The 13,230-nt window shown below is 40.1% G+C and overlaps 1 long non-coding RNA gene across 3 annotated transcripts in view; it reads right to left on the reverse strand.

Annotated features, from left to right (window-relative positions):
* Positions 1-11,007, reverse strand: part of LOC102556039 (uncharacterized) — a 35,110-nt gene extending 24,103 nt beyond the window's left edge. Inside the window, exons 1-2 of one of the 3 annotated variants that reach the window (XR_015620275.1) lie at positions 6,489-6,617; positions 5,354-5,597 (exon numbers count right to left, since the gene is read on the reverse strand). This is a non-coding gene — a long non-coding RNA (uncharacterized LOC102556039). Of the gene's footprint in view, positions 1-5,353; positions 5,598-6,488; positions 6,626-10,826 lie in introns of those variants that run through there. The other 2 variants (XR_015620274.1, XR_015620276.1) reach the window with 2 other exon arrangements.
* Positions 11,008-13,230: the final 2,223 nt, after the last annotated feature.

Raw genomic sequence — 13,230 nt, forward strand, 5'->3', positions numbered from 1 at the left:
CATTTATTATAGATTATCCAATTTGGGGTCAAATAATTTTTCATTAAAAATTATTTATTTTAATTTCCAGAATAGCATCCCAGATACTTTGGTTGTTCATCCAGGGCAGAGTTACCCACACATTTTTATAATCCTACCACACTAGAGCTAATATTTATTTAAGTGTTTATATGTAATTAATCTAGCTGGCATAGAAAATAATGAGTTTAATTTTGACCCTTTCTATGCATGTACCAGTACACTCTTTTCATATTCTCTACTACCTTAACTCTCCCCTCACCTCCTCCTGCTTCCCACTGGTCCCTTCACTGCAAACTGTCACCCTCCAGCGTTCATGTTGTACACACATATAATATTTAATATATATCTATATTTATAAAGTATCTGACTCAGACACATAAGCATATAAATTTAAATCCTCAGAACACACATAAAGCCAAACACTCATCTGTAATCCCTAGAGACAAGATAATTCTCAAAATCTCACTGGTAGCTGTCCTGGCAAATGCAGCTCGAAAGGCAAAGAGATGCAACTTCAAATAAGATGGACTGATGTCTGAGGATGTTCTGTGATAGCTAACCATGCAGCGCTGCATGTGTATACCCACACTCATCCACACACGCACACATACATCAGGCATACATGGACTCATCCACACACACACACACACACACACACACACACACACACATGCAGACATACATGGATCATACATACATACTGTCCTATTTTCATTTCTGTTACTATGATAAAAAAAATACACTCACAAGGAGCATTCATCTTATGGGAGAAAATGCTTATTTTAGCTAACAAAACCCAGCTTACATTCTATCATTGTTCCTGCACTCAAGACAGGAACCTGAATCAAGTTCACAGTCAAAAGCAGAAAAAGAGATAGAAACATCATGCTTAAAATTCAGCTATCGTTCTCTACTCATAGATCATCCAGAATCCAAAGGCCAGGTGACAATTAACGTATTAACGTAATCTATATAATTCTTCACAGATATGGCCACAGACCAATCTTATCTAGACAATATCTCATTAAGAGACTCACTTTCCAAGTGACTGTGCATTGTATCAAGTTGATAGTTAAAACTAACCATCACTCATAGAACGAAAGAAAGAGAGGTGTGAATAAAATAAATCTAGATTAAGTACATGACAGGAAACATGGCCTTCATGGCTCTGAGTCCCACCTGTCAACTAAACAGAATGATCTACAATTCAAACCATTCTACTGCAAAGATTATGACGTCATTTGTTCTCACAGAATTTTTAAGACCAAGTTTTCAGCAACATCATTAAAATATAATACCAGAAACTCTACTTCTGCCAGGCATGGTAATGGATGTGTTTAATCTCAGCACTTGAAGAGATAAGCAGACCTCTGTGAGTTCAAAGCCTGTCTAGTCTATATAGCAAGTTCCAGGACAGAGAGGACTACATAGAACCTATCTCAAAGAAAGGGAAGAAGGAATAAAGAAAGGTAGAACGGGATCTATCTTCCTTCATGTTTATTTGATTTGTTGTTTTCTAGCATATAGTTGGGCATAGTAGATGTGGTGTGCAGTTGTCATTAAATGGAATTCATACATTTTTCATTCTCTAGATTCCTCTGTTGAAGCTTCCTCATAATGAAGGAAAGAATCACCTGTGTTCCACTGGACTCCTTCATGGCACAGATGAGAATGTCCATATGCCACATGCTTACTGAGGATCCAAGAAATACAAGAAGAAAAGCTAGAGCCCAGGTCTCCCAGAGGAAGTGAACCATCTCAAGCACCAACTTGTTATAACCTAGAAACGGTGTTATTCCTCTAACACTATTGTGTTGTTTTGTCCTGATTTGTTTTAAGTCCCATTCCTACTAGAAAGGGCATACAGGATTGTGTAGAGACCATGAGATCAAGAAAGTACAGGCACAAGGCATACAAGAAAGGGTAGTTATCGCATGAATGCAAGGAACATAACTAGGCTAGCTAACTGCACTGCAACAATTTAAAATGTACTGACTAGTTAACACTTACCAACAGGAAGAATGAACAGCCATGGTCAGAAGTATGTAAAGAACAGAAAGATATGTAAATCCTACCACAGTAATTAAAAGGAGGGATGGTAAGATTGACATGGTCCTACAGAAAGAGACTCTGTTAACTGGGAGTGTAAAATTAACCCATAAATGGCTGTCTACTAGAGAGAGTTCCTATAATAAGTCCTGTAATAAAGTTGGAGAAGCTGGAAAAATGATTCAGTGGTTTATAGTGTTTGCTGCTCATATAAAGGGCTAGAGTTCAGTTCCCAGCATACATGTCAGCCACATCGTAACTGCCTGTAATTCCAGCTGTGGGGGCTTTCCACTCCTCCCTCTGATCCTCTTTGCATTTGTACACAGTGCATATACAACATATGCAAAGAAACACATTACACATAAATAAGATACAAATAAACAAACTTTAAAATTAAAATTGGAGAGCCAGAGAGCTGGTGCGGTATTCTGAGCTCATACACAGAGGAGTTGACTGTGGTTCCTAGCATCCACGTGAGGTAGCACACAGCCTCCTGTACTCCAGCTCCAAGAGGAACCACTGCTTCTCACCGCTTCATGCCCTGATCTCATATGTATGTACGTACCCACACACATGCATATAATTTAAAACGTTAAAAATGAATATTTTTTTAAAAAGTTCAAGCTAGATTTCCAGCTGTAGAAATGGTTCCGTTTTTAAAAGCACTGGTTGTCCTTCTAAGGGACCTGAATACTATGCCCAGTCCCAATATGGAGACTTAAACCTGTAGGTTGATGTCTATATACAGGTGAGGGCTGGCACAAGTTAGGTCAAGGCCATGATTGGACATTAAAAAAAAAAAAAAAAAAAAAAAAAGGCAGACAAAGCTTTTGTAAGGCAGGAGAAAAGGGAAAGAGAAAGGAAAATCAAGATGGAGACCAGAAGGACAACCCAGATCTGGGTGCTTGTAGGGAGCCGTATTGGATTTGGGCCAGGCCGCTTTGTGACTGTATGGCCACAGTTAAGATTACTGCCATAAAATCTTGAGATTGTTGGACAAAAGCCTCTCCCATGAATTTACCGCCCAGGAAGAAAATACCAAGTATCTCCTGAGTAAACACCTGGTATCTCCACTGCATGACCCCTGCTGAGCCCGGCTGATGCATGTGGACCAACATACCTGGGCCACACCTGGGCCACACCTGGGCTATACCTGGGCCACACCTGGGCGGCGGTCAATTTACTCCTGCCTTTTGCTTTCTCAGCCTTTATCCTTGAGATTTAGGCTGGTCTTCTCGGATTTCTCCCCAATTAATTCAGGTCTCGTAGTCGATCTTTTGTTACCGAAGTCAGGAGCCAGGGTTTCCCACTGTGCTTCCCAGATATTTTCTACCTGGAGAACTTGGGTATATAAGTGGTGAATAAGGCTACAGGAGACTCTCTGACTCTCTCTCTCTCTCTCTCTCTCTCTCTCTCTCTCTCTCTCTCTCTCTCTCTCTCTCTCTCTCTTCCTCTCCTGGCTTGACACGAATAACCTGTGTGTATGTGTTTCTTTAATCCCACAGGCTTTCGCAGATTCTTGGTACCGTGTCGGTGCAGGCGCCACAGGTGCTCTTGAATGGCCTTAAGTAGTTATGTATATTTTTAAGGGATGGATTTCTATAGGTAAATTTATCTTATCTAGGTGGGTGGTTTATATCCTTATCAATTGTTTGTGAGTTTATTGTGTTGGATGTATTGTGAATTGAGAACTTAACATATAAATCTGATTGTTGGGTTGCAGTTTGTTGAGTCTTAATTTTACCCGGTGGCTGGAACCAGAGAGTTCGCAGCTAGTAGAGAGCCGCTGGGAGAGATACTAACCAGAGATAAATTGTGGTTAGTTCCTTATGTCCTCATGAATGACGGAACTAACTCTAGGGAGTGGCCAGGTGCTGTGCCGAAACAGCTCTCAGATCGCCTGGGTCTGAGAGTACTTGGGGGCATCGTGAAGCCGAAGTGCCATGCGGTCACACGGGCACCGGCACTACTGCGGGATAACAGATTACCCATTTTTAATACCTACCGCAAAAAAAACCACCTATAGTTTCAATTCTAGAATATCTTACTATCCTCCTCTGATTTTCTTCACCACCAGGCACACTCTTGCTATAGACACATACATGTAGGCAAAATACTCATAACCATAAAATAAATAAATCTTAAGGAAAAAGAATTTAAAGGTAGACACACACAATCACATATTTAAATGATTATGTGGAATGTTTTCTAAGAACAATTATTTCAATTTAATAAAGCATTAATTATCCAATTATCTTCTTTTCATTTTATAGTACTATTGGAATTCAGAGCTAAATTTGTGTGTTCCTCTACGTTCCTGGTAGAATATCTCACATGAGTTAGAGTGTGAGTAAATGCTTAGATAATAACTGTTTATGAGACTATCAAAGCCAAAGCTAATTCAAAGAAAACAATTAGGTGCCTTATTATAGGAACAGGAAAGAAATGGTACAATCAGAAATTACTAATTCCAACCATACAATCCATAATATTTTAAAACAAAAATGTTTATATCTCTGAAAAATATTCTATATAATCAAGAAAAGTATTTCAACAATCCCTAAGCTTAATAAACTACCACTAAAGTTGTATTATTTCCACCTCCAAATATTTCATTCTTAAATGAGCAAATGTAATCATGTTTATTTTTATTTCAAGAAAAGAGAAAAAGAAATATTCTAGAATTTTCTGTAAAATAAATATCCATTTTAAACAGTTAAGTTGTTTTTCTCATATCCTGGGCTCAGCACTAACTTACAGACCTGTTTTGTACCCTTAAGGTTTTTATGAAATCCTAAACTTAACTTCTCCAGAGAAGGAAAACGCAACTCTAAGTAATGTCACGCAAAACAAAAATTAAAGTATTTGTTATTTGGAAATGACAGAACAACATTAAATATTATGTCATATGAAAGGCATAGAGGAACAGAAAATCATTTTGTTGAGAATATATACTAAGTTGAGAATAGATACTAAGTCCTAAAAGGTTAGTGGAATTCATGTAAGTTCATAAAAGATGAGATAGTTGCCAATTCTCAAAAAATATAGATTAATTCTCAGAAAAAAATTCTTGCTGTTTCAGAAAGGAAATTTCATTGCGTGAAGCTCTGCTGAAAAACAAGAGTTTTATGCCACCATAAATAATACAGTAGCCTAACAATAAGAAGTGCCGTGAGGGAGACAGAAGCAAAATCGTGTGAACGATGCTGATGGGTAAACCTGGGATATCTGTGTTCTCATGTTCCTGAGTTTTAAAAAGTATGAAATACAAGTCTAGCTCTACCTGGTAAGATTCATCTTTAATCCCGGCACTTGGAAGGCAGAGGTAGGCAGATCTCTGTGAGTTCCAGGCCAGCTAGGCCTAATGTCAAGAGACCCTATTTCAAAGAAGAAGAAAGAAAAACCTGGACATGCTTCTTGGAAACAAAGACAAATCAACTTCACAAGATGAAAACGCTTGTTCCTGACAGTGCTCTCTGGATGAGGGAAAGTCAACAGGCAACTTACAGGGCTCCATCAGCCTTGACCTAGAGAAAAAAATTAATGATAAGAAATGGAAATGAAGTATGATATACTTTGAAACATAAAGCATAAGACAGAAGTTTATTCTCATTTTTCCTTATCTTGTACACACACACACACACACATTAGGTTTATAATATGAGGAAGAAAAGAAGGGACACTGAATGGAACTTGCTGTGCCTTCTGACAGAAATCAGAACAGTTTTTGTTTCAATTAAATAGATCGTGTTTGGAGTTTCATTCTGGCCTTTTGTTATTTAGACTTGGAACCAGAAGCTCATGACATGTCATCAAATGTACTTCCATGCTGTTGTTTCTTTCTAACCCTCAGATTTGGCCAGATTTTGACGATAAATCTGCTGAAAATTGAATAGAAATCTCCCGCAAGATGGCCCCTCTGAGCACATTTCACAATTTTGATTATGGGCAACAAGCGACTCTGGCTGAAATGAACAACGTTCGCAGCTGCCGCTCTTTTTCTGGCTCCAAAAGGCTCACGTGATTTTTGAGAATAGAAGAAACAGCTTCTATGTGGATGGAAGAGGCATTCGTAATTAATAATCTCCCATACTGCAGAAATCCCCAGCTAAAGAATAGTGACAAACGTGTGTCCTTGTTTCTTGTATAACTACACTCCTTCACCGTGGTCACCAGGCTCTTCAGGACACACAATGAAAGGTGGGTGGCACAGCATCCAAGTACGACCACAGACAATAGATGAGCCCGACAGGCCAAAGACACCGACGCTTGTGACCAAGCTGAAAGGGATAGGCGGGCATGGGAATCAGCCCCTCTTTGGCCTAGGCTAAGCATACGGATGTTGAAAGGAATGGTTAATTCGGTAGACGAATATCTAAAGCTTTCAAAGAAAAACTGGCCTATAAATCCATGTTTACCTGTCTTTAGAAAATTCCAGTGTCTGGAATGTTTGCAAGAACATAATGAACCCTCAAACAATGTTACGGGTTGATATAACAGGTAGTAGATTTCTATTCATGCGTGCGTGCGTGCGTGCGTGCGTGCGTGCGTGCGTGCGTGCGTGTTTCCTGAAAGAGGCTAAAAGTAAGGAGATGGTGTTCAGGCTCTTCGTTCCTGTTTCACTCGTGTCACCTCTGTGAATGTGTTTCAGTAAAATTCTCTTATTACACATAATGAAATGGGAAGGAAATTTGACAACTGAACAATCCTTTCTAATATATAGTTCACAAACTTTCCCAGGTGTTCTGGTAATGACCTTTAGAGTTTTCACTTAATAAACAACTTTTAAGAAGAAAAATAAAATAATGTAGACTTGCCAACATCTTAATCCTGACTGTCCCGGGACTACCTAACCACATAGATCAAGATGGCCTGGAATTCACATAGATCCACTGCCTTTGATCCCTGGGTGCTGAAGTTAAAGGCGTGCCCCACTGGCTTGCCTGTCCTCTAGTATCACCTTGTTGTCACTGAGTTCATAAATTCTCTAATCCACCGTTTTCTTATGCGTAAAATAAGGACAGTTTTTCAAAAAAAAGTTATAAACTCTCAAAGTGAGAATGCCTGTTGTGTATCTCTAGTGATGGTGTATGGGCTATAATGTAAAAGAACTTAATAAACTTCAACTGCTATGACACTCAGTGAAAGCTACTTTGTTTTTTTAAACAATCTTCTAAGGAAAAAAAAAAAAGAGTTTATGCTCCAAAGTTTGATCTCTAGGTTTTCCATAGCTTGTAGCATGCTGATTTCCAACTAAAAGCTCTCATCCCAGTGCCATCGAGGGCATGTCACAGCTAATTATCTGTCATCACGCCCTGTTGCATAGGCGGTACCTTGCCTGCTGCTGCTGGGACCTCACGCTGTCTGTTGATTCATTTGCATTACCTCCTGAGAGTCTCTGCTGTGTGTGGAGCACACAAAGAGGAGCCCAGGGGCTGACTGGCAGGCCCGTCAGAACCGCGGATCGCTTCTCAGTCCCCTCCTCATTACTTAGTGAGTAATGTGGGGATGTTCTCTGCTTCACGCGCTCTGGCAACGTAAATGGTCATCTGCTGCTTCAGCTGCTTCCCAGCGTCTGGGGTGCAGAACCACATCGCAGGAGGAACTGCGCCTGCACTTATGCAAATCGTGATGGGAGCGCCTGGGTTTGGCTGCCTTCCTTCCAGAAGCCTCCTTTGTGAATGCACCGTCTGCCTGTTTGGGGCTTCTAGGGTTTTCAGAGGCAACCTCAAAATAGATCTTGCCCGGCTCAAGTTATTTGCATGTCCCTGTACTAAGGAAAATATCCAGCACTTCCCAACGTCCTTAGTGCTCCCTGTTCGGAGTCTCTGACAAATAGAATATTTCAATTTCATCTCTAAAATATCCATTTGAGACAGAACCGGCTTACGCATATCTATCCTTAACTTATTCTCCAGGTTAGATTTAAAGTACATAAAAACATTCTTACGGAGCATCTACATATAGGACAAGAACCAAATTGTTGGAGTATGTGTATACACATATGTGTATGTGCATATGTATATGATATGTATGTGTATATATGTGTGTATGTATGTATATATTTTCATATTTTGTCCTAATAATTTTATTATCGGGATGCATAGTTCTAAAGCAATAAAGTGAATTTTATTCAGGTATTTTCTTCAGCACCTTTCAGCTACCCCACTCTCAGCAAAGACGAGCAGCAGGGCAGAGCAGAAAGTGACAGATTCGCTTCATCTTTGCATGAAATCTTAGTTCACTCACGGGTGGGAATTTCTGCTTTTCTTTCTGATTTCTCTACAGTATTCTATGCTTTTTAGGACAGGGTATTTCTGTAAAAATAAATAAATTCATAGTCATCTTAGAGAACAAGAGAAGAAGCAATGCATGGTAAAAATTAATAATAATAAACTAAAATTGAAAAATGCCCCCAGGGAAAGTGTTGGAAAGCCATTGGAAAGCCTTTGTGCTTAGGGCCGATTTCCTCTAGGTGTCAGTGTAGTCCTAGGATTTACAAGCCCTAGCTGTGATGTGAAAATAAGAACTCAGTGAAATGTTTATTGCCGGTCCATGCTGTGTATGCATTTGAATGTTTTTTTTCTTTTGAAAACTGAACCAGATTTACAGCTATGAATGTTCACATGATGATGACATAATAGACGGTGTTCTAGGAGAACAAAACATGACTGACACATTTTACAAACACACCCTATTCCCTGCACCTTCGTAGGGGTTTGCAACTCTGATATTCATTGCAGGATGTCCTGTGCTGAGATGTTAGTAACTTAACAGTTCAATAAGCTTTATTATCTCAGGTGGTTACTGAGGTAATTGAAGATGATGGAAGTCAATTTAAACTGCCCGTTATCAAGGCATCTTACATTGCAGCTGTATCACCTAGAGACTCCAACACCAGATATGGGAAGAAAAGAAACTTAGGAATCGGTAGAACACGAGGTTGCAATATATCACAACATGTCCTGTTAATCACTGGAACTCACTGTTCCCCAGCCATAGAGACACCACTACCATCTTCTCTAGAGATAAAACTTGATCACAGGGCTACTGAGTGATTTCTCACAATTTGTTACTCTTCTCTTAATTTTCCTCTAAACTTTATTTTGAAAGTTGTCAACGCCCCAGGAAATTAGAAAAGGAGGAAAATGACTGCCTACACATATCTCATCCAGTTCACCGGTTAAATTTTTGTGATGTTTTTACTCTCTAAATAAATACTTTAACATTTTAACAGAGTGAGCAGCAGTTCTCATGAGACAAGACCAGGCCCTTTGAAATCCCTGTGGCTACTCACCATGGACCCAGCTCAGTTTCTATCTTCTGAACACAGGATGGTCTTAGCTTTGTTGCCATAGCTATTCCTTTCAGGGAGCCACAAACTCCAAAAAAAGTTGAATGGATAGTCTGGCGTTGACAGTCTCAAATACTTTTAAAGAAATAATTGGAAAATTCAAATAAAACAAGAAATGTTCTAAAGTCGACATAGACAACTCCCTATACTGAGGGCAAAAATACAAAGTAGCTTCTTATTGACCCCAAAAAGAGCTAAGTCAGAGAGTGTTAAGGGTAAATAAATGTATATTTATTCATTCCTCTGCTCAAATAAGTGACAAATTCTTATCCAGTCCTGGGCCTCTGGTCATCTCAACGTGTGTCATGGCCCCATCAACAGTTCAACTGGTCATGTTACTCACAAGATCAAAGTTATCCCAAGGACAGATAACAGCCATGTCACAAATGAGGGCTTATTTCCCAGTTTAAAACAAAGAACAAATGAAGTATGTAGTAAGCCTAAGCCTCAGCAGACAGCCAGGCAGATGTCTAAGGTCATCTGAGTGTACAAGGCAAGTTCCAGGCCATCCAGAGCTACACAGTGAGACTCCATCTAAAAAGTATAACCAAAACATTTATTTAAGTAAAGATTTTAAAAATCACATTTTAATAGTTCTCTGTAGTGATGATTCTCTATGTTTAAAATATTGTGAGAGCTATTCTGCCTTGTCAACTTTACTACATCTGGAATTAACCTAAAACTCAAAAGGCTGGATCCACCTACCAGGGAATTTTTCTTAGTAACTCATCTGAACTGAGAAGACCCATTCTTAGTCGTAATTTTTTTGAGATGAAAAGACACACTTTTATTCTGGTCTGGACCTTCTGGTGTCAGCCTATATAAAGGACATGAAAAAAGGCTGCATTCTCTCTTTACTTGCTTGCCTTCACTTTCAATGACAAATCCACTCCTCTACCAGCATTAGAGGCTGATCCTTCAGGATTCCGGCATATACTGAAGACCAGCTGAGACATCCAGTCTCGTGGTCTGAACCAGATTCTTGGACTCTCTCTTAATAGACAGCTATCATTGGCCTAGCTGGACCACAGCCTGTAAACCACTCTAATAAATCCTGTATATAAATATAAACCTCTAAATTTCCAAGTCAGTTTTACTGAGCAGGCCCAGCATTTGCTTAGGACTTCCCTTGCTGTCAAGGCTGGGGAAAAATCCTCTCTGCCCTTCCCGGCTTCTAACTATCACTTTCCATTCTTGGCTCATGTGCCTTCTTCCACCTCTAAACCCCGAGGTCTGCATCTCTTGCCTCTAACTGTACACATTTGCTTCTGTCCCAAGGTTTTCCTTGCTTCTGTTCATTGACTATCTGCTCCCCTCCGCCATGTCAGGAAATGTGTGACTGCATTTCAGACCCAGCAAGGTAATCCAGGATAATCTCCCCATCTTGAGATCTCAATCATACCTGTGAAGTCTACTTTATCCCTCAAGGCAACATGCCCAGTCCATGGATTAGGGCGTAGGCATCTTCCAAGCCATTCCTCAGCCCTTCACAAACGTTCCCTTTGTGAAAAACTGGCTCAGCGTTACCAGCAGAGAAAAACGAACCCACTTCCAGATTCTTCATCTTTCCTTAGCAAATTCCCATGAAAAGTTTATCCTTAGCTCTCTTCTGGCAATGACCAAGGGCAATAAATCAAGACTATAAAGCTGACTGAGGATTCTAAGTCACTCCCATAAATCCTGAGGGAAATTTCCTGTTCTTCACTTATTCTCCCCTGCCCACATGAGTCTACTGAAGGCTGTTTCTACTGAAGTTACTTGTACTCTAAATACTTCGGTCTCACGTCTAACACAGCTTGAAATTTTTCCTCATAAATCCAGTTTGTTTGGTTTTTTCCTTGTCTTCAATATTCACATAATTAAAATATTTATACTACCCAAATCAAACATTCAATAGAACTCCATACTTTTTTGTAAACAATGGGCCAGGTGTGATAACACAGGCCTTCAATCCCAGCCCTTAGGAGTCAGAGGCAAGAGGATGTCTCTGAATTTAAGGCGAGCATGGGCTAAACAGGCCTGATCTACATGGTGAGTTCTAGATGGTCAGGACTACACTGTGAAACCTTTACTGGAAGGCGAGGAATATTTTCACAGTTAGAGGAAAACTACTCTAAATTCATGTGGAAGCGTGAGAAGTTCCAATTAGCCAAGGATATCTTGAACAAAGCAAGCAAAACTGGAATTGTCATAGCACCTGATCTCAAGACATACTGTCAAAAACTCAAAATTTGAAAACCTTAGAGAGAAAGATGGAGTATAAGCCACAAGATTCAAGGTAACGTCGCAGAAAAAAAATGTAGGCCTGGGTTGTTACAGAGATCCCAGAAACATACCTACATGTCCACGGACAACATATTCCCCAGCAAGGCAGCAAATACACGTGCCGTAGTAACACAGCCTCATCAACCAACAGTGCTGGGCTGGAAACACTGGATATCCATGGAGAAGACATTATTTCTATCACTCACGGTCTAGTTAAGGTTTCTATTGCTGTGAAGAAAGACCATGACCAAAACAACTAGGAGCAGAGATGGTTTACTAGGCTTATATTTCCACAGAGCTGCTCATCGTCTGTCTTTGTTAGGGTCTTGTTGCTATGTACAGACACCATGACCAATGTAAGTTTTATAAAGGACAACATTTAATTGGGGCTGGCTTACAGGTTCAGAGGTTCAGTCCATTATCATCAAGGCGGGTTTATGGCAGCATCACAGCATCCAGGCGGACATGGTGCAGGAGCTGAGTTCTACATCTTCACCCTAAGGAAGCCAGGAACAGACTGAGCATCCTCAGGCAGGTAGGAGGAGGGTCTCCAAGCCCATCCCCACAGTGACACACTTCCTCCAACAAGGCTACACCTTCTAATCGTGCCACTCCCTGGGCCAAGCATATGCAAACCATTGGATCATCCAATGAAGTCAGTAGAGGAACTCAAATGAGGCAGGACCCTGGAGGAAGGAGCTGATGCAAAGGCCATAGAGGGGGGGGGCACTTTCTAGTTTGCTCCCCATTGCTTGCTCAACCTGCTTTCTTATTTCTAACTTGGGAGCACCAGCCTAGGAAATGACCCCACTCACAATGGGTTAAGCCCTTCCTGATCAATCACTAACTTACAAAACAAAACAAAACAAAACAAAACAAAACAAAACAAAACAAAACAAAACTCCTACAGGCTTGCTTGCAGTCCCATCTTATGAAGGCATTTTCCCAACAGGGGTTCCCTCCTCTCAGATGACTCTAGTCTGTGTCAAGTTGACATAAAAGCCAGCACACTCACTATACATAAGATCCACTCAAAATAGATGGAGGAGCTTAATGTAGAACTGAAACTATGAAAATCACTAGAAGAAAATAGATCAAGTACTTCAAGGTGGCAGTACAGAAGATGAACACATGAGATGATAGCCAAAGCAGAGGTGTCTGTGTGATGAAGTAAGATAAATAAGTCCTCTATTTATCTAACAAAGAATTAAACAAAAAAAAATATCCCGAACATAAAAAAAACTTAAAAACCTGAAATGCAAAGAAAGAATCAAGTAATTGTATTACAGATAGGCAAATGATTGCCATACACAAAAAAATAAGAAGGAAGAGAAGGGGAATTCTTCCACACTGTTGGTGGGATGTAAAATATTGCAGCCATGTAGAGAGCCTCTATGGAGTATCCTCAAAAACTACTAACCGCCCCACCATTCTCATCCAGCTGGGTGTTTTGCCTGCATATATGAATGTGCACAATGGAAACCAGATGACAGTGTCCCATTTCTTACAACTGGAGGTAGAGATGGCTGAAAGTCACCATG

This window comes from Rattus norvegicus, chromosome 5, assembly GCF_021556685.1.
Source record: "Rattus norvegicus strain SHRSP/BbbUtx chromosome 5, alternate assembly SHRSP_T2T, whole genome shotgun sequence".
Taxonomy (NCBI): domain Eukaryota; kingdom Metazoa; phylum Chordata; class Mammalia; order Rodentia; family Muridae; genus Rattus; species Rattus norvegicus.